The sequence below is a fragment of the Streptopelia decaocto genome (assembly GCF_964273445.1).
Source record: "Streptopelia decaocto genome assembly, chromosome: 3".
Taxonomy (NCBI): Eukaryota; Metazoa; Chordata; class Aves; order Columbiformes; family Columbidae; genus Streptopelia; species Streptopelia decaocto.
Genome location: NC_138656.1, coordinates 72121803 through 72143155, shown reverse-complemented (window position 1 = coordinate 72143155; position 21353 = coordinate 72121803). Strand labels below are relative to the sequence as shown.

Below are 21353 nucleotides of genomic sequence, written 5' to 3'. Positions count from 1 at the left end.
ATTCTGTGTTGTGCCTTTCTGGTTTCTCGCTCACACAAAGGCTGGTTTGTCATCTTTGCCACGAGCACTGCAGGCAACAGCAAAGCAGGGTGGTTCGCGTGTGCTGACTTGCAACACAAGTGAGTAGAGAGACCTCTCTGATTATCCAGTGTGCTGCTCCATACCTGGACCATGTAAAGCTTCACCCCTTGGCTTTTCCTGCCCACCCCCCCATCTCACTGCAGATTTGTATTCAAAGATCAATTACACACATTTGCATGACAGAAATATTAAGGTTATAAAATTATTTGGCCAAACACTAGACTTTCCAGAGCTGTTATTGCTTGTGCTGCTTGCATTTGCCTGCCCTCCCCCAACCTGCCTGTGACTTCACTGTGATGCAGTTGTTAATTACATGATTATGCAGAAAGTTTTCCATAAGAGCACAGCTTCCTTCAGTGCCTAAAATGTCTGGTGCTTTTTTTTTTTTTTTTTTTTTTTTTTTTTGACATTCACTGTCATTTCACAGAACACTCTGCCCAGCCTGCTCTGGAAACACAACTACTTCACTCATGGGTCCCAGCACTGTTCAGTGTCTGAGTTTTTCCTCACAAAGCATGCATTTTTTATAGTATCCTAAGACACCAGGGGTATTATTGGCACTTTATGACAAAGAGAAAATAAATTCAAAAGTGTTCTTTATTTAGGTGCCCAGATTGAGACAACCGATGCCTGACTATTCAGTACACTCACAGCAATGAGTCCATTGACTTCCTCTTCAGTTGCACATACTCAACACTTCTTCAGTCATCGCACACTCTATTAGCACAGCTACACAGCAAAATAAGTCACTTTTCATAACGGTGTGTTTAAGTAGATTTTACTTCACAGATGCCTATCAGAGAGTTGCCTTTTCCTTCCTTCAAATTTCCCCACCTCTTTCTCGTGGCACCTCCCAGCTCCTGTGACAGATGAAGCACTGATTTGGCAGGAGCCAATCTCTCCTGTTACAGTCTCAGTCTGCTCCTGGCTGCACAGAAGCAAGCAGGGATCTTCTCAGCTGAAAATCCCAGGATCAAATCATGCAACTAAAACCCAAACTGTAACACACGCATACACTAATGCTGCAAGCATTTACACATCCTTGACTGAAGGAAAAAAAAAAAAAAAAAGGAAATGTACTTTGAAATGATGCTGTTTTAAGATTGTTAAAAGCAAACTAACTTTTCCCAACCCCTGAGAAGTTTTAATCACATGAGTGCCTATGATTAATCAACAGGCTGATGCACAGTGTCTCTGGTTTAAGCTCAGGGAGAAACTGGAAACTTCACACTGCTGCTATCTCTGTGCTAAGCAGAATCTGGGGATGAAGAAGGTGGGTACACAACACTTCATTTATCAACAGATTTCATGGGTTGTTGCTATCAGCAGAAGGGAAGAACCCAAGCCATCAAATCCTCAGTTGAACTATCTCCAGATGAGACAAACCAGACTCTAGCATCCATGACTTCTTCCTCAACCTGTCTTTTCCCTGTCATGGCCTATGCAGAAAGGCTAGAGAAATTGGACAAGTGTGGCAGGATGCAAACCCCCCTCTCTCCCCCTCCCTCCTTCATCATGGAAGGAGTAGACACATCTCCCTCTCTCTCTGCTACAGCTTCTTTTGTTTGGCCCCAGAGCACCCTGGCCAGGGCCGTTAGGAGAAGGGAGTGCCAAGGCACCAATGAGCCGCTGGGCACCTGTGGCCAGCATGGGGGATGTTTGGAGGCTTCAGGAGCACCCCACAGCCAGGGTGGGGGTGCAGGGAAGCTTCTGGAATGCCTACAGTCAGATCTGATCAGCCCATAAAAAATGGGATTCTCGTCGAGACTCCGCCCATTGTCGCGGGTCTCTCGGAGCACGAGCAAGATGCTGCCGCAGATACCGCCCCCCTCCCCGGGATGGAGACTCCGCTTGCCTTGCCGCCAGAGTAAAGGTGAGTAAAATTTCTCCTTGCAGGATTGCGAGTGTATCTATACTTTCCGCGCACATATGCACGCGTACTTTCCGTGCTCAATATGAGCACATGTAAAATTAATCCTCGCATAATCGCGGGTGTATTTTCCTCCCGTGCTTCCACATAAGCACATGTAACTTTCCGTGCACATTTGCACGCCTACTTTCCGTGCTTAATACAAGCATGTGTACTTTCCGTGCACATTTGCACATGTAACTTTCCGTGCTCAATACGAGCACATGTATAAATTATTTCCTCGTACAATCACAAGTGTATTTTCCTCCCGTGCTTCCACATAAGCACGTGTAATATTCCGTGCACATTTGCACGTGTATTAACCCTCGCAGGATTGCGAGTGTATTATAAATTTACCCTCGCAGAATCGTGAGCGTACACTTCCCGTACTCAATACGAGTACGTGTATCTCTTTAAAATAATCCCACACCATGTACAGACAAGTGTGTACTCCTCCTGGACTCAGAGATGGCTCCAGAATTGTTTTGGGTGAAGCCATGTGCATGCACTCTGTGGACCGCCTGTTGTAATAGTTGCTGCCCCTTAATAATTTTCCTCAACTGATATCTGAACCTGTATTTAAGTCACTTTTGGAGTGTTAAAACCCTGTTTACCTCGGGGTGCCTCCATGACAACAAGTTAATCAAAAAGAGGAGACAATGGGAAGGAAGTACACAAGCAACCTTGAAAGTAGAAGAAGGCTTAAACAACGAAGTAGATTTTGCACAGAGTAGCAGTGTATTTTACTAGCATAAGTAATGCAGACAAGAATAACAGATAGTTTTCAGGACTTGTGCCCTTTCAGTCTTCTGTTTCCCCACATAAACTGATAATAGAGAGGGTCTGTATGAATAGCAATGCCAGCTAGATATTAGAAGCTCTCCAACTACTGAAGTGTAGAAGAGAACAGTTGGGCACATTGGAAATGCTCTTTCCTTGAACCCTCTGGGAACAGGATAGGCTACGAGGAATCAGTAATGACCTGTGTTCACTGTATTCTGACTCATACTGTCATGGCAGGAATTATTTCAGATCTATTCCCATCCTTATTTTCTACAATGCACAACTTTGTGCCGCTCTATGAAGTTCTCAGAAAAGCAAGATTCATAAAAGCTCACCTTGCACCCACCCGCCCTTATTTCAACATGCCTGTATACTTTGTGGTTTAAGACCTAGCCTGAGTCAATGCTGATTTAAGTACATGCATGTTATGGCAGTACTGGATACAGACACTGCAAAAAGACAAGCGAGATACTCGGTAGAGATTATTGGCAGACACTCCTCCCACTTCGCACCCATTACTAAACATTGCTGATGCACCCGCTTTGACAGCAGCCAGAAAGCTCTGGGCACGTGTTTGTAACTGAGCTGGCAATTAAAGACTATTCTTTGCCATACCAGTACTTAGGAAAAGCAATTTTCCTTACAGAAGCAGTAGATTATTAGTACAGAAGTATTAGCAATATTTGAGGAGTGACACTTCACTCTCCTCTATGAGGAGCCCAGCAAGTCTCTCTTAAAAAGCAGCAGAGCTACTGCAACTGCAAGCTCCTGACTCTCTGAAGTAGCTGTGAAACGATCTGTTCTGGACATATATTATCAGCCCGCACAAATATATAACACAGGGAAGATTATAAAAAACCAAATTACTATGTAAGGATTTTTTTTTTTTTTTCTTCTTCTAGGCACTTCTGTCTAACAGTTTAGGTGAAGATGACTAGGAAGAAAAGAAGGGTTTCTTCTGGATGTAACCTGAACCTACTGGAGTTTAGGATGCGATCATCTCTGTAGTGAGGGTAGATGTCTACACCGTGTCTGTAGCTCAGCCAGCCTACAGCTGTCGGGACACATTTGCACCAAAATGTCAGCCCACATACTGTAGTAACAGTGGTATGGACAGATGGACAGACACCCCCACACCCCTTTAGCCTTTTCACCAAGAGTCAACACCCCAGTCTGTGCAAGCTGCCCAGGTGTGAGCAGCCAGCGATGGGTAGACACAGCCCTGCTCTCTCACAGGTGGAACTTAACGGATGGTAAAAGCAAGACAGATCATGCCTCAGGGTAACTATAAAGGTCCAGCTCAGAGCTCTGTACAGAAGAGTGCTACTTCATCACACCTACAAGGGCAGCAGCCTCCAGTGGAAGGACAAGCCCCAGACCAGTAGCACAATTTAAAAGAAAAAGGCACTGTCAAATCTTGAATACACCCCTCTCATGAGCAGATAAATCCCTTTCACTGTATCTGTTCAACAAAAGAAAATAACAAATTAAGCCAAGACTGCACAATTTGTCCAGCCCTACTCACTGAGAACTAATGCAAGATGCTTAGCCACAAAACAAAAAGAGTAAGAGATGGTTAACCAAACATCATCCAGTGTTTGATAGGAGCACATAATAAACACCAAGTTTCTCACTCAAAATTGCAGCAATAACTTTCTTCCTCTTCTCCCACTCCTTCTTCCTTCCTTTTCTCTAGAAGCAGCATTTATCTCGAAAAAAAATCCAGAAAAAGCAGAAAAAAGCAGTGTGCTGACACCTTTGCTGATGTTGAAAATGCAGAATGAATATGAAGGTTCAGAGCCTGATAGTCTCAAAGGAAAGGGCTGCCCCTAGACAAAACTGCTATATTAAAATGCACAATAGAAACCTCGGCCTAGAAACAGAGTTTTGTCTGTTCCTCTTTGTTCTCTCTTTAGTCACAAATTTCTCTTACATCAAGTAGTCCCCATAATTTTTACTAAAATTAGATGAGCAAGACAAAGGGCATGGGCAGACAGTTCTCAGAATGCATAATGAAAGAGATAATAGTGAAACTTCACTTTTAGGATGTTAAAAAATCCCTATTCCTAGGAAGAGGGCATTCAAAATTAGTTTTACATATTCTGGGTGTGAAAAATGCAGTTGTGATTCGTGCTAAGATGTTTAATGTTTACAGGTATAACCAAATGAGGCACGGACTCTCAACTTGGAAAAGGGAAAGGTGGTTGAGTTCTATGTAAAAAGTTATGAAACTTGTTTAGGAAGTTATATTGATAGAGGGAACTAACATTTTAAGGGTTAAGCAACTATATAATAAGGGCCTACTAACAAGCTAACATTTTAAACCACATTATTAATATCTAGTTTAGAGCTGTATGTAACGGATTGTGCTAAAAAAAAAGGCAGGACTTCATTAAATGCCGAGATAAGAAGTTTTACAGCACCAGCTGCAACCTTGAGGAGACAAGATAGCCAAGATTTACAGCAAAAAGGAGGCACCAGTCTGGTTCCAGTTGGTTTGGTAGCTTGGATTCCAGCCAGTTCCTTCTAATGAGCCAAAGGTAAAAAGTCCACTGTGACGAAGCTGAAGGAGCCTTCATCCAAAGACCCCTAAAGACCCTTCCTCAAATTCACCAAGTGACATTGCGCAGGCGCAACAGGGTGGGGGGGTCAAGGAGTGGAATATGTAAATGGTTATCTGAGACTCATTTTAATAAAAAGCGGGAAAGGTCATGAATATGTATAGGCGTTTCTGGGGTCATTATGAATATGTAATACCATACTGTATTTAAGCACACTTCTTATTGTTAAAGGTGTGCGTGTTGGGCGGAGTGAATCCCCCGCGCACCCAGCGCTGTTTTGCTTATGCTCTAATTAACACGCTTTTATGGAATACAAGGAATGGATTAAACGTTGTTTATCCATAGAAAAAGCGTAAGTTATTTATTTCATGGGTATTACCCACATGAATTTAAATATAGTAAGGCATTATTTCTGGTTACATACAAGCCAAGCATTTTTCCGACAGACTTCAGGAGGAACATTACTCAGACGTGGATGCAGTTGTGTCCCTAAAATGCCGTGACTGGCTGGTAGAGCAAGTCTGGGAGATTGCTGGGCATGCCTAGAAGCCAAACTAGCTATTGGGCTTTAAAACCCTATATTGAGCATTGCCAATTTAAGCAGTTTGGGTTGCTTTCGTAAACCAAGTCTTCTGACAAAGATTTTTCATTTTAAAAAACCCCCAACATTTCTTCTGGTATTAAGTGGCTGCAATTTTGAACTTCCCAGAAATAAGTGTCAATAAATTTAAAAAACAAGCTGTAATCAGCAGACCAATTAAGCTTTGTTTCCTACCGATGCATCCTCTTGTTCTCCCCGCTTCCTACTCACTTGGATCCTTGAGCCTTCCCTTTCATCTACCCTTTTCTTCCACGTCTTCTGACGCCCTAAAGAGACGAGAGAAGAGCTATGTCTAGACGAGCAAAACATATGTGCTGACTTGGTTTGGCAGCGCTCAGTTGTCTAACAGCCGTAAGCAAAGATTTTGACTCCAGGAGGGTTAAAAGCACTATGTCACCTCTGCCTACCTGCCTCTCCTGAAAAAAAGTTGGTCATGAAGATCATTCACAGCTGTCTTTAAATTTACTCCAAGAGATCAAAAGGGTCCAGGTTTGAGAGGGACAAGTGAGCAAATTGCATAAGACATATGACTAGAGGAAATCCAGAATGTATAAAAATGCATTCTTTAATGTTTATTTTTATATATATATTTATATATATATATATATATATATATATATAAAATGCACACTATGCTTTTTAATGCTGGTAAAGTTTCGCAATATACAGTCAAATGCATTGTGTGGTGTCTCACACATCAGAGCAAGAGGGATGGGAAATTGCAGGTACAGTTTCAGGAAGACACAAAAGTGGCACAAATCTTCAAGTATTCATTATGCAGACCTAAAGAATTTATTATACTTCATAATATTAGGCTTAGTTTGTTTGATAAATATTCTTCCTAAAGAAAGCAAAATTGCACAGAAGGAAAAAATGAAATGGTATTAAAAACTTAAGCAAAGAAACCCAACTCACAGGTGCCAACAAGGAACTTGAAATTAATTTGGGGAATTCTGGCAACTCATCATAAATGAGCTCTCACAGGAATACCAAAATTAGGTTAGCAGTTTCTTGTTGAACATCAGGTAGAGAGAAATAAGAATAATAATTAAAAAAAATAAATAAAAATCAAGAACTACTGCCAAGAATGCTTATGCTGTTTTTTTCACAACTTAGACACTACTAACTAGTGAAAAATTATCATCCAGTTCTTTCTCTCCCCTTGAGTAACAAAACTAATCAGATTCCTTCTTTAACATGTTCTCCTACTCCCCAAAATCCAAAGAAAGAACCGTTCAAAAACAGTTACCCACCTATACAGGCAACGGCATATAGTCAGATTTAAGTGTAACCAGCAAAGGACATTTGCAAAATGAATGTTTAGAGATTAAGTTACTAGAGACCCTTTTTACCTCTTTTGTTTTGGTTTAATACATTGTGTCCTTTGCTTTGCCTCTTTAGCGAACCTGATAAATGGTTTTAAGTTGCTAAAAAGTAATTCTTGACGAGATTGACACTTGGAAATTGCTACAAGAGAAAAGCAGCGGGAATAAGGAGCCACCTTCAAACAGCAGCCAGTACGTGATGTGCTCACAGGCAAAAACTACGGAGCTCCATTTCAAGCAGTAAGCCAACACAAGCCTGTCAGAGAATAAAGTTATGAGATGATGGGGGAAAAAAAAAAAAATAAATCTGACTCACATCTATAACATAAAAGGACCATTTCTGACATTTCTGGTTCACACACATATTGCACAAAGACAGTGGGTGTACTTGAACAGCCCAAGGTTGGTCCTCCTGGAAGGTAACCCCATCTTCAGCAGTGTATGATATTTGGCTGGGGGAGGGAGTAAGTGGGCTTAGCTCTTTGGACAGCACTGCTAATGCTTTAACTATTGCAAAGCAGCAGAGAAAAAGTGGTTTAAAATTACTGATTCCTCCTAAACAGCACACTGGGGTGGCCTCAAGTGCCTCCTGTTGAGCAACACCCCAGCTCTTACCACTACCACTCCTTTCATAGAGGCTTTTGCTTCTTTGATTTTTTTTTTTTTTTCCCAGAAAGATTATAAACAATATACAAAGAAGTCACTGTATTGCTTGGGAACATCTGCCAACATTAACAGAAGAAGAAAATTGAGAACATTTTTAGGATCACCTCCTATTACACCAGTCTATGTACTAGCAATTTCAAAACAGCATATATTAGCTACAAATCAACTCTAACAACTAGTCTTCCAGACAGGGCAATCAAAATACATATATTAAAAATGTGAGTCACTCTGGTAGAACCGATCTCCAACGCTGAGTACCGTAGATTTAATTAGAAGGTGTTAACAAGCACAAACACATTTATTCTGTAAGAAAAAGACAGCAGCTTTTGAGATCTTCAGCAGCAGCTCCCACCAGGATAGGCTGGACCTTGATGGCCCAATGAATGCCCCATTTCCAGCTCCAAATTCCAACACCTTCTTCCTCTCCTCCAAAACCACTGCAATATTTAAACATTTGAGGTTGGTAACACTTGCTTCCAGTCCTGACACCATGCAAATTTTACTCAAATGAGCCGCCAGGGACAGGACACAACAGACTGAAGGTGCTGGCATCATCTGGAGCAGGTATCGATCTCCTGCGCTCAGTGCTGTTGCCTCATCTCCCAGAGTTTTTAATCAAAATAATATACACTGTATGGAGAAGGACACCTTTCGTGACTTCTCTAGTTTGCTAACAATAACCTAAATTATCTTGCATAATCCATTTAAACAAATATTAAGTATGAGATGATACACAACCCCCTCATCTTCCCACAGAAACTATTTTACTCAAGCTGCCACCAAACACCAGAAAGCTGGTGAGCTTTTCATATGAATTAAATCAAAACTGGAAGAAAAATTCAAAATGCTTTAAACTCTCACTGTCTCCACCATGAGAGCTTACATATGGCACCAACCAACCATAGTTTCTGACTAAAATAAGAGCAAAATAAATAAAAGCACACACTCTCCAAAATGGTCAACCTCACCTCAGTTGCCATGGCAAGAGACATTCTCCAGCACTTGCAGTGGTACCCACGGAAGGTCTGTGTCCCTGAGGAGCCCAGGGGGGTGCAGTTATTGCTGCCAACAGGCAAAACTCCACATTTCTCCACATAATACGGAGATCATTTTAGTAGTAAGCTCCCACTTTGGTATGGCTCTTGTACACCATCCTTCTGCTAAACAATGATGCCTGAGTAACCTGAACAAGCTGCGTAACCCAAGGTTTGTTTCCATACCAGAGAGACTTCTTGCCTCTGAGCCCCACTCAGCCTACAGAGTTTCACTCCAACAGCTGTAAGGAGTGAAAGTATACAACTAATTCTCTGGGGAAGGGCAAAAAATAATCCACCTTTTTACTTTTTTAATCACCATGGATATAATTAGTTCTGCAGCATTGTGAACAACCATTACCTCAAATATAAACAGCTCGTTTGTGTCAGGATATGAGAGGTTCTGCAGGCAAGGCAGGTGAGCAAGGGAGAGGACTGAGGTAAGCAAGCATGCAGACTGGAATGCCATAGCAGGGCTACAGGAACAAAACAGGCAAAAGAGTAACCTCTAAAAGAGTCTCTGACTGTCATGGCAGTGCCATGGACCTGGTACAAATAGCCAAAGAAAAAAGTCACTGGAGGAAAACAGTGGTGGCAAAAGTCAGAATACAAAGGGAGACTCTGATGAAGCTCCTTGGTAGTGACAAATACAGAAGGGGAATAAACCCAAAACCAAAAGTCTGACAATTTCCCTCCCTTGTCCACTTTGACAGCTCAACCGTCTCTACCACTGCTTCCTTTTATGCCCACTGGGTTAAGGTTTCTTTCTTCTTCAGTTGTGCCAAGAGGTTCACAAGGCACAGTGACTGCTCAGCCCAGCCACCTCCCTCACCACCAGCCAGCTGGGCAGCCATCCACTAAACACCACAGACACTGTCCTCACCAGAGCTTTTCAGAAGCCAGAATTTGCTTAACTGAACACTAACAGCTTACACATTAAAGCAGATATATGCATGTGGAAAGTTTACACCTTCAGCTGCTCTCCCACGCTGGGGCGTGAGGACGTCTGAGCTGGGTGATGTGAGCCACACAATCCTCAAAGCAGCAGCAACTGCAGGATGTGCACAGGCTTGGTGATGGTTCAAGGCTTCTCTATTTTCCAACCGTTCTGTTTATTTTTGTTTGGTTAGTTTGGTTTCGTTTTTTTAAGCAAACATCGATTAAAGTACTTAAACTACTAACTATAAAATTTTCATTTTGTGTGTGTTAAAAAAATATTAAAAATAATTAAATAGTGTAGGAAGATTAAACCTTTAAAATGCACAGACTATAGCCAGTTGTGTGTCTCAGTCACCTATAATTGTGCAGCAGAGTCTCAGAAATCTAGTGGACGAGCAACACCTTCTGGGTATAAAATCTTAAGCACGTGTTACTGTCCCACAGCTCCTGTGAAGCTCATCTGGGTGGCACGCCTGTTATTTCAATCCTCATGTTTGCTACTAAACATTAACTTTAAAGTGGGTAACCTAAGCTCAAGTACTGCCAGGAAAACAAACAGAATACACACAATGCACCTCTTTGCATGTGCTGTTTACTATGCATTTTCTCTACTGTTTTACCAAAATAATCACTGTGATAGAATCTTATTGCTTCAGGTTACACTGCTGTACGGAGCATGAAAGTCTGAAGCGCTACAGGGAAATTTAAACCTTTTCGGTTTTCTGTATGTAAACACTGTCTTGGTAACCTGCTTTATGTAATTGAAGCAAAGGGCCATCTCTGTTCCAGCTCTTTGTGAGGTGACAGAGAAGTCTACAAGTACTCTACCGATATGGCTCCCCTGCAAGGGAGAGTTTCCACCACTCCAGCTTGAGGGAAGCAAAGACAACTGACAGCAGCTGAAGGTCTGGCACCAAATAAGCAATTTAATTAGCTGGCAGGTGGAGGGAAGTAATTATTCCTCTCTATGCAGCATTTGTGAGACCACATCTGGAGTACTCGGTCTGGTTTTGGGAGTCTGGGGAAAAGAAAGATTGACATACTGGAGTGAGTCCAGTGGATGGCCACCAAGATGCTGCAGCACTTGACATACGAAGGAGAAATGGAGAGAGTTGGGTTTGTTCAGTCCATCCCGGGAGATACTCAAAAACTGAATGGATGAGGCCATGGCTTTGAAGTTGGACCTGGCTTTGAGGTTAGCTTTTTTTCTGTGCAGGGAGATTATTTCCAGAGGTCACTTCAAACCTAGATTATTCTGTGTTTAAAGTAAAAAGGAAGAAGAGCTCATCTCAGAGAAGTTAGGAGGACTATCAAAAAGTAGTTTAATCCAAGAACTATTAAAAAGTACTTTTAGAAGAGAAGTCTGTTAGCTCTAGAGAGAGCTCAGTTACAGAAAATTAAGTTACAACATGACTGGGGGAAGAAAATAAAATGTAGGTGATCATTCCTCCAAACAAAAGTAGGGTTCCCTCTCCCCCAGGTTTAAAGCATAATGTGAGAGTCCAAAGCTATATACTTGTCAGGATCTACACAGGTTTAACAAGTTTCCATACCAACAATCATAAAGTAAATCTACGTGATGAGGTTTGTCTGCCGTTTTCAAGATATTTTCTCAGAAATTATACCTCACAGCGGCAACATATTGCTGATTATGAAATAAATGCTCATTATCGCAGTTTGGGGTGACTGCATTATTGGCAAACACAGATCTTACTTCCCTTTCAGAGCTGTTCATACCTGTACTCTTTTAAGATCAGTGATGTTTCACTTTTAGGAATAGAGTGTTAATAACGGTCCAGCAACACTAAGAAATCCACAGAAATGTATTAACACTTCAAAATTAAGTTTGAGATGGCAAGCATTCTAAACCAGTTTACTCTGAAAAGATCTCATGTATCAAGAAGTACTCTCCCACACTCATGGTGACAATTTGAATGGCAATTGCATCCTTTTTTAAAAAAAGAACATTGAAAGTAAACATTGTATACAATTGCAGTACCATGTCATTTTAAAGCTTGTGGGTAGCTGTTATAGATGGTAGTCCCCAGGAACATAATCACTCTTCATCAGTGGGGCAGATAGTGTAAAATAAATAAATGAAGCAAGCATTTCTTTTAGGTTTAGCAGCATTTTTTTAAAAAGCTCATTTGAGTAGTCTTTGGTGCTGTGAAAATGAACATTCATCTAGTTAATCCACTCTTTCAGGTTATCACTCTCATGTCTGTTCTTTTTTGTGTCAAAAAAGTAAAGTGCAGCCTCTCCAGCACCACACAGTGCTGTGTGGATACACTCACAACAACTATGAACACATCACAGTGGTGCTGGAAGCCGTGCAGGCACCTCAGCACGATGCTCCTGTGCTGCTGAGGTATCCTGACTCTCACACATCAGATCTTCTGTCTACCTCGGCACAGCGCCATGTAGACGAACCCTGATTCAGAGGCCTGTTCTCTCCAAGGGAGTAAAACCGAAGCAATGCTTTTTTTTCTTTTTTTTTGATCCACCCTCCACATTCAGGTCCAGATTATTCTCAGCACACTCTTGCTATGCCGCATTAGCTCTAAAAGGATGACAACTAGTTTTGTAAGACACAAACTCACAGGCAAATCGTGGAGGAGTTGAACACATCAGCAAAATTTGGCTGACTTGTTTAACACCTACAGCTATACAGTCAGCTTCATAAATCAGAAGTAACTCTTTTGCATGGGGAAGAAACAAAAAAACCCCAACCAACGTAACCTTACAACAGTTCAAATTAAGACTTGCTGAAAATGTAGCAAGAGCAGAGACAAGGTCACCTCACCCTTGAAGAAGTCACTGAATTACACTGATGCCAAAGGAATCCCACAATTAAAAAAAAAAAAAAAAAAAGGCAGCCTACAAAAAAAGGTTTTTTAAACTTTGACAGGACTGGCAGCATATTGTTGTGAATGTCAAGTCATCTAGTAGCACAAACCAAGGCTCTCCCCATTCTGTGTGTGATGACTGAGGAGAAGGAAAGGGGATACCACCACAAAACCTTCCCTGCGCACTTTGTCCACGGCACTATTTGTTCTTCTTTGGCAGCCCCACCTGAACATTGGGACAAGGAGTTCTGCAGTTTTTAAGCATGTCAGTAATGCTGCCCTAAGTAAGAAAGTCAACGCCCTCTTCTAGCTCCCCCAAGGCACACGAGGTATTTTTTGACCTTCAGATGTAAGAGATGTTTCTTTCACAAGGTCACATCCTTTAGTGGCTCTTTTCTCAGCCAGTCTTTTGAGTCCATTACTTTTCCTACAAAAGGGAAACTCGTAGTGAGGTAGTCAAAAGAAATCAAAGCCTTCACTGTGCATGTCGTTTTGACAGCATGCAACCTATTGCACTGAGAGTTAAATCTGGCTCTTCAGTTTGCCAGATTCTGTACACTGACCTTACATGAATTATTTCCCCAGAAGGGAAGTTTAGGAGTTTTCATTTACTTCCCAGGAATGCATACAGGCAACAGAATCAGCATTTTTGTTCATCTTCAGAGAAAAATCTTACTGGATATGGTCTCCCCCTCTGAAATCTTATTATTCGGACCTGCCCATTTTCAAGCATTATTAGCATACAGTGACAGTGTGCAAGTGGACGTGTCCGCAGAGGTCTAAAAACATGCAAGAGGTAAGAGGTAATTAACCTCACCACAAAAGTTAAAAAAAAAACACAACACCATTAACCTCACCACTAAAAATGAACACTAGGCTTTTACATATAGTTTTAGCCAAGACATAGTTGAATTGCTTAGTCAGACAGAGGTTTTCATTGCGAGTCTTAGACATGCCTTTTTTTTTTTCCCCCTGGAAAAATATATCATTGCTTCCTAGTGAGAGGCTGCCTGCAAAGAAAAGCCCAGTACCAGGAACAAACAAATATTCTTTCTTTTAACAGTGTGAGGGCTTCTTTCTCTTACACCTGCTCTCCTCCCCTCAGGGTAAAAGCAGCTGGCTGTAGGACGCAACCATCGCCATTCTCCAAACAGGGGTATCAGCTGGTCTTATGTTAAGCCCTAAGAAATGACAAGTTATGGGATTAAGTTGTCCCAGAAGGAGGAAAAGTACTTCCGTGGAGAAGCAATACAAGTCCAGAAGTTAGAAAGTAACAGACATGCTTCTGTTGTATTTTTCTGGGGCAGTTAACATAGCGCCCAGAGTCATAGGATGTCGGTAGAGACAGGGATAGCTACAGCCCTCATTAACATAGTCATGAACTTTGTATGGGCTAAAAAGAGAGAAAAAAGTCCATGAGCACTCTTATTGTGCGCCTCACCCATAGCCCAGAGACAACATGATGTTGTTGACCAATGCTGCTGCTAATCTCAGCTCCAGCTAGATCGCCAGCGCTTCCATCTCCCAGCACGATGCTGCGACAGAGCACACTGTGCTGGCTTCTGGCTTGGAGAACTTCTGAACTAGTTAAAAACAAGTCTTCCCAATTATTTTGGGCAAGAGCATCAACTTCAGTTATAATCCCCAGAGCAATCCTGCAGTCTAAAGGTCAGGCACAAAAGGGAAAAAAAACAACATATTTGAAAGGGAAAAAAAAAAAAAAAGAAAAAAAGAAAAAAAATCAACAATTGTCTGTACACTGATATCAGGAGCCAAGATAGGAACTGCATGATATTCCAAAGTCATGGCAGGAAAACCTTCAGAGCTGCCTCTTTTGTAAGTGGTACAGCTGCAAGTCAAAGATCAATGTTATGCAAAGTGCTCTTTCACACACAGATTGGTCTAAAACAAGGGGGGTTGGAAGGTCTTAATAAATACTATAAAAAGCTTTCAAATGAATGTTAAAGTTTATTTGTTAAAAAAAAAAAAAAGTAAAATAATAGAAATTGTAAAGAAAAAGGATGCTAGGAACCACCAGATATGGTCATCAGAGAACTTTCATGGAATAGAAAAGTTTTTCTCAAAAAAAAAGAAAACCCTGAATGGGTATTTTATATTAATCTTTATTCTCATTTCCTGCTTAACTTCACTGTATAGCTTCACATCGCAAACTGAGGCCTGACAAGATGAAAATTATCTGGCAATAATATTTTCATCTTGGACTACACCAAAAAGGCTCAAGAACTATTTTGGTCAAATCTGCTAACATGGGAAAACTGGAGCCAAGAGGAAAAGTACAATTTCAAACAAAGAAGATATTTCATATAAGTCAAGCCAATCATTTGAAGTTTCCTCCTCTCTCCTCCAAAAATCACTAAAACAAGAGTCATTTGCAAGTTTAAGTAGTGTCAACCACTTCTCTATTAAAGTGAATGTCCTCACTCACACACAAGCGCATCTTCCTCTCACCTGCTTCACCCAGCTCTTCGCTTGGTCTGTTCCATGTCCCCCCACCCCAGGCACATCTCTGTGTCTTGATATGTTGTGCTGGTGCCATCACCATCACTTTCAGCTTCACAACACTTTCTAAGTTCATCACTGCCAGTGACATAGCTTTGGTGAATAAAATAACATTTTTTAAGCATTTCTGGAAACTTTAGTACTGATGGTACATTTTGCCCAAAACGTAAGATCTCAATTTCGGGTTAAAATAAGCTGTTACAGCCCTTATATAGCCAAGGATTTAGATGTTTATCTGCCTCTTAGAGCTCCCAGAGCTCTTGCAAGGCAGCATCGAGGATGCAAGGCAGCTCCTCCCAGATCACCATAAGAGCTGTGAAGCGAAGTGTACTATGTGAGGTGGATCCCGTGTTCAGGGCTGGTTGCCGATTGTGCCACCGACCACAGGGCCTTGTGTTTTGGGGACAGCCCAGTAACTGCTCTTACAACACAGGATCTGATACTATTAAAAGTAGCGCTTGCTCCTTTGAGGACCTCTGGCTGGCCTGCTTTATACTTCAAAGCACTGAGCACATCAGTTGACAGCTGCTTTTCAACATCCCTCCTTTCTGACTGTAGCCACGGGGTACCTAAAGCAGGATGGGACAAACATCTTCCTGAGGCTAGAAAAGCCATCCAGTCATTGCTGCTTCCTAAAAACCCCACCAAAATAAAACAAATCATCGGGGATGGGTGACCTTCCCTATTCCCATCAAAACATTCTCACATCACAGCTGCCTTGTGTAATTCATCATACTAAACCATGTCACAATGTGAAGAGTATCAACTAGCTTGCACTAAGAATTTAGGTTACTGGTTTAATCAAGTAGGCCTTATTAATCACAGATACTCTAGAAAATTATAGTGTGGAACAAGCATCTTTCAGAGGTGCAAGACTTCCCTGAATCAGGAGAAGCTGAGCTGGAAAACCTGGGCTAACCTATCCCCTTAACACCTTGTCACAAACATCAGTAGAGCCATTAAAGTTGGGATGCCTGTGATACAAATAAAAAGGAGCTGCATTTGGGAAGCACAGCAAATGTAAAATGTATTTGCTGTTGTTTCCTCTGTTGAAAAGATAATTCCACTCAGGTCATCTAATTCAAATCAGCCGAAAAAACAGGCTAGCTTTTTGATGGCTTTTTCTGATGAAAAACATTAATTCAAGTTCATGGTATACAAGGAGCATACCTGGTCAGGAAAAACCTGACAGTCATTTTCTGTAAGAAAATGTAGTTCTTTCCATATCTTAAAGCTCTGTAAATCTGTTGCTGATTTCATACTTCAGTAAAAAGTCAAGATGTCAAAGGTTCTATTTTTTTCCAAACAGGCACCAATATTTTGAGTTGAAGCCCTTGCTTTCAAGGTGAGTTATCATTCAAAACAGTCAGAAGCAAGATGAGGCAACATGTTTTGATGGACTTGAAGTAATTTTAGTTTTCACTTCCCCCAGTAAAAGTGCTGATATTGTTCAGTTTTGTTCCCATTCCAAGTGAAAGAAAGTTCAAAAAATCCTTTACAAAATGTCATTGTTTTCCTGAAGCCAGGAGAACAGGGCACTCTCCTTGGCTGCAAACTCCCATAAGATCAGGCTTGTTTCTAGTTTCAAGGCTCAAGGACATCTCCTGCAGACAGGTTTAACTTGACCGGTCTCAAACCGAAAGGCAGCTTACCTGCCTGAAACCAAACCAGTGCTTGAGCATGTTAAGAAGTGAGACAGTCCTACAGCACAGTGTTAAAGAGGCCCACATGCTCCTTAAGGAGTGTTGTAGGCTTCTCGGATGTACTGAAAAAACCTAAACCTGTTACCTTTCATCTGGACCTGTCACGTCTCAGTCCAGAGGTCAGGCACTAAGGGCAAAACCCACAAAAGGATGCAAATGCTAGAAATCCCAATTTTTCTCCACGTGCATGTTTGTCACCTTCTGAAATACAAAATAGTAAGCTTTTTTTTTTTTTAAAAAAAAATATTATCATTATTTATATCTTATCAAAAGCAGGTTAATGTTTTAAAATCTAAAAGCAAGCCACTGTGGTGCCAAGCAAGGCATCCAGGAGTTTCATCTCCTTCTGAGGCACTTTGCATTAGGTGGCCGGGGCAGCATTTTCCCTGGCACACCAGCTCGGACATGCAAGATACGTTCAGCATGCTGCAGCAACACAGGCACATCCCTCGCTCAGGGGTGTGAGATCCACATGGGTCACAACCACCCTGGTAACAAGGCCTCAGGATGCTCCACACAGAAGCAGCAAACTGTTCTGTGGGTTTCACCCTAAGTAAATCGCTGATTTGCAAGATACGGATCTGTAGGCCTTTTGTCACCAAAGGAGTCCTTAATTGCTGGATTTCAATGAGACTGCTTAGGTGAATTAGTCAGTTCAAGTCCTGGTTTTGGAGAAATAGGCCAAAATTACTTGTGGAGACAGTTCTGTGTGAGCTGCAGGGGTGGGAAAGGGACAGGAGTTATTGGTTTTCTTCCTCTCAAAGGATGGTCATTTTGACAATATACACCGCCAGCAGCAGACCTGCCCATATAGCAAATTACAAAGTGCTGTCTGTGACACAAATGAATGCAATTCATTCAAAGTAGTGCCCAAACTGAATTAAGAAGAACTTTACAAAACAAGTTTCAATCAAATATTAATGAGCAGCCCGGAGAGGAGGAGGAAGGGAAAACATATGTGTGCAACTCTTTCTCTCCATGAAATAAAAGCACTGTAATGCAGCAAGACAGCAAAGTGAAGATGCTGATTAAATAAAAGTAATTGGGCATAAGGTGGCCAACAGCCTTCCCTAGTACAACTAAGTATATGATATTTTAGATGTACCATATTACAGTGTTAAATCATCACAAAGGCACCGGACAGTTTTCACTCATCTAGCCACAATTTTATTACACCGTAAATTCAGCGCAGACCATACCATGTCCAGATCAGAACATTCAGCTAAGCCATAGGGCCAATGGCCACAGAGGCCTTCTCCATATCAGGCTCCACCCCTCCCCCCTGCCCCATTTTGGATGACACTATTCAGGCATTTCACATAATGGTATTGTGAAATCTAGCATAGTATATCAAAAACAACTAGTTCCTCAACAATGCTTTATCTTATTCTAACAAAACAGAAATTTATCAATAGATCCTAACTTTTAAAGACACTCAGAATGAAAGTGACTAATAAGCAACACCTCTGTAGCACCTTCTTTTCTTCTGCTTTACATCGACTGCCATGCCCATATGCCAAAGTTGTTTATCCCTTACTGAAGACATGTATTTATTCAACTTCAAAACAATTTATAGAGAAGCCTGTTCAGGGTTTTATACCTAACTGGTATTTCACGCCACTACATCTTCCACCAGCAGGCAACACAGAATTTCCGAAACAACACGCCCGAAGAAGAAACCATGAACCCCCACAGTCTGCGGCCTACCATTAGACAACCTCATATTGGAAATTCTCATATTTGCCGAAGATGAGCCATGCAGATGAGGCAGTAATTTGTTAGAGGCAGAGAAGAATCAGGCTTACAGGCACCCTCTAAGAGCATCTGAACATTTCAACAAACTAAGAGAAGTGTGCAGTCTACTACCAAAGATATACAATTTTTGAAGGCATTAGTTAGGCAATCTTTCTCTCCCTTTTCCATCAAAATCACAGCTTTGTGGGGTAAAAAAGGCTCAAGAAGGAATCCATTGTGTTTTGGTTTTTTTTCACCAGATTCACTTCTTAAAATTGTTCTTAAAAATTGTGAAACAGCACAAATCTACTGACACTCAGCAAGCGCTACAGGTTTTCTGAGCGTATATGTCAAGGTGCTGAAAACTGGGAGTACTGTAACAACCTTCCCACTTTACTGATACTAAGTAAACATTCGAGTTGAAAAATTAACTTCTCTTCCCTACAGTTTCCCATCAGGTCAAGCAGTGGCTGCAGTGGATGTAATTGAGAAGTTGGAGATGTTGCCTTCCCTTCCCACTCTGGTATTTTTCTTCTGGCTTCCTTTGTTCACTTAACAGAACTTTGTTTGAAGTGTGTTTTTACTCCTTCACTGCATGACAAACCCACAGAGTCAGAAGACAGGCTTATAAAAACCACACATCTCCAGCAGGGAGCTCGACGGTGGGTGTAATATTGGACACAGCTCTCCATTCATCATGCACATTCTCCGGATTTCAAGTTGACAGTGTCCCTTTAGCTTACTGTTCTTCCTCACGGGAGATCAGACCAACCCTAATGAAAACACTTCCTCCACAAGCACGTAAACAAACAGATAGTCACCTGCAATTGTTCTACACTTCGGCCACAGAACACTAGTTTAAAAGATATTGTGTGTGGGGAGGAGACGCTGGAAAGTGTTACAGCTGCAGGGATGGTGGAAGGAAGGATGTGGGAGTTAAGGATGTTGTAGACAAGGAGGAAAATGACAAGGTCTCAAAGGCGTTCTCAGTACTCTGCATGCATTTCAAAAGCCCAGTCCATTCCCACTTGTTATTTAGCATTTTAAGAATCAGAGCGTATCAGAATGACTGATGAACAACTGCAGAGGGTCGCCTTCCACTCAGCCTAAACCTTCTCATCCAGCACCGGCTGACTCAGCCCTGCCCTCCCTGTCACTGCTGAACAGACCAAGATATCATGGTCTTGTTTTCACAAAGTGACCCCCTCCTTGGCCCTCTCCTAGCACTTACACACATGCAAAACCCACATGGAGCAAAAATAAGGCAAATTCCCGAGGAAGCAGAGACCAAACTGAGCATTATCAAGGAGGTTTGGCGACACGTACACCATAGCCCTGCAGATGCAGCAAAACGCTGGCACCCATGGTGTGGCGTTTGGTATCTCTCACTAATCTAAAATGTGGCTGGAAAGGAGCTGGCACCACATCAGCGGCCTCATCTGGGGAGGAACAGAGAGGCTCTAGGGGAAAGACAAGAAACAAGCCTCTTTTCACATCCTACCACCCTTGGGCATTTTGTTCGTCCCTTCTTTCTTCCCTTGAAAGAGGCCTTTGTCACAGACGCGCAAATCCTATACGATTTATTTCAGAGAGAGAGAGAAGGTCTTTTTATTTATTCCCCCCCTCCCCTTTTTCGCAGTTCGGCGGCAACAAATACAGCCCTGTGCTGCTTCCCCTCCCCTCTCCCCGGCCGGCTGCTGCGGGGAGGGGGACACAGCCACGGCCGACCCCTAAGGCACGAAGGGGCGCAGCGCAGCGCCCGCCCGCCCCGGCCCCGCACAGCCGGTCACTGGCGCTGCCCCCGGCCCTCCCTGCACCGCAGGCCGCGGCCGGCGGGGGAGACGGCGGCAACGGGAAGCGGGGGAGGGATGCGCGGGGGATACCCGTAACGGCGCGGCCGCCTCCCCTCCCCAGCAACCCCCGCACCCCATCTCCGCTCGGGCGCACAAAGGAAACAAGCGCGCCGCAGCATCCTTCCCGCCGCCCTCCCCCGCCCCGCTACCCCCGAGAGGCGGCGACGCAGCGGGCTCCGGCCCCTCCGGTACCTGAGGCAGTTCGGCTCGGCTCAGCGCAGCGCGGGGCCGGGGCGGCGCCGCCGCACTCACATCCTCCTCGCTCCGCTCCTCCGCCGGCTGCCCCCGCCTGCCCGCTCGCCCGCAGCGAGGGGCGACGCTCCGGGCGCTGCTGCCTCTCCCCGCGGGCAGACGCGCTGTTCCGAGCCCCGGCCGGGCGCGGAGGCGGTGGCTTCGTGCGGCGGCGGAGCCGCAGCCTGGGCAGGGATGAGCTCGCACGGGCTCTCCGCGCTGCTGCTGCTTCGCCTCCACTCACGCCCGAGCGAACGCAGCTCGGGCGCTCCCTCCCCTCCCACCGGGGCTCCTGACAGATGGCGCAACCGCAGCGCCGCCACCGCCCGGCCCCACTCACCCACCCGTACGGAGCCTGCAGTCGCCTCCTCCCGCCCGCCGCACCCCGCCGCGGGGATGGCCCCAGACTGGCAAGGCCGCCAGCCTATGGCGAGGCGCGACCGGCAGCTGCCATCGCTTTCATTGGCGAGCGGCGAGGGAGGCGGGGCGGGCGAGGCGGCCCCACGGCGCCCGATTGCCGCCCGATTGCCGCGGCCGCGGAGAGGGCAGCGCCCGGGTGCTGGCCGC

General features: G+C 43.5%; 1 protein-coding gene across 5 annotated transcripts in view; it reads right to left on the bottom strand.

Moving 5' to 3' along the window:
* The window catches only part of FYN (FYN proto-oncogene, Src family tyrosine kinase), a 141923-nt gene extending 120797 nt beyond the window's left edge, over window positions 1-21126 (bottom strand). For 3 of the 5 annotated variants that reach the window (XM_082049070.1, XM_082049075.1, XM_082049073.1), the window contains exon 1: window positions 20748-21126. The gene's annotated coding sequence lies outside the window, so the exon portion shown is untranslated. Of the gene's footprint in view, window positions 1-6109; window positions 6129-20747 lie in introns of those variants that run through there. The other 2 variants (XM_082049072.1, XM_082049074.1) reach the window with 2 other exon arrangements.
* Window positions 21127-21353: the final 227 nt, after the last annotated feature.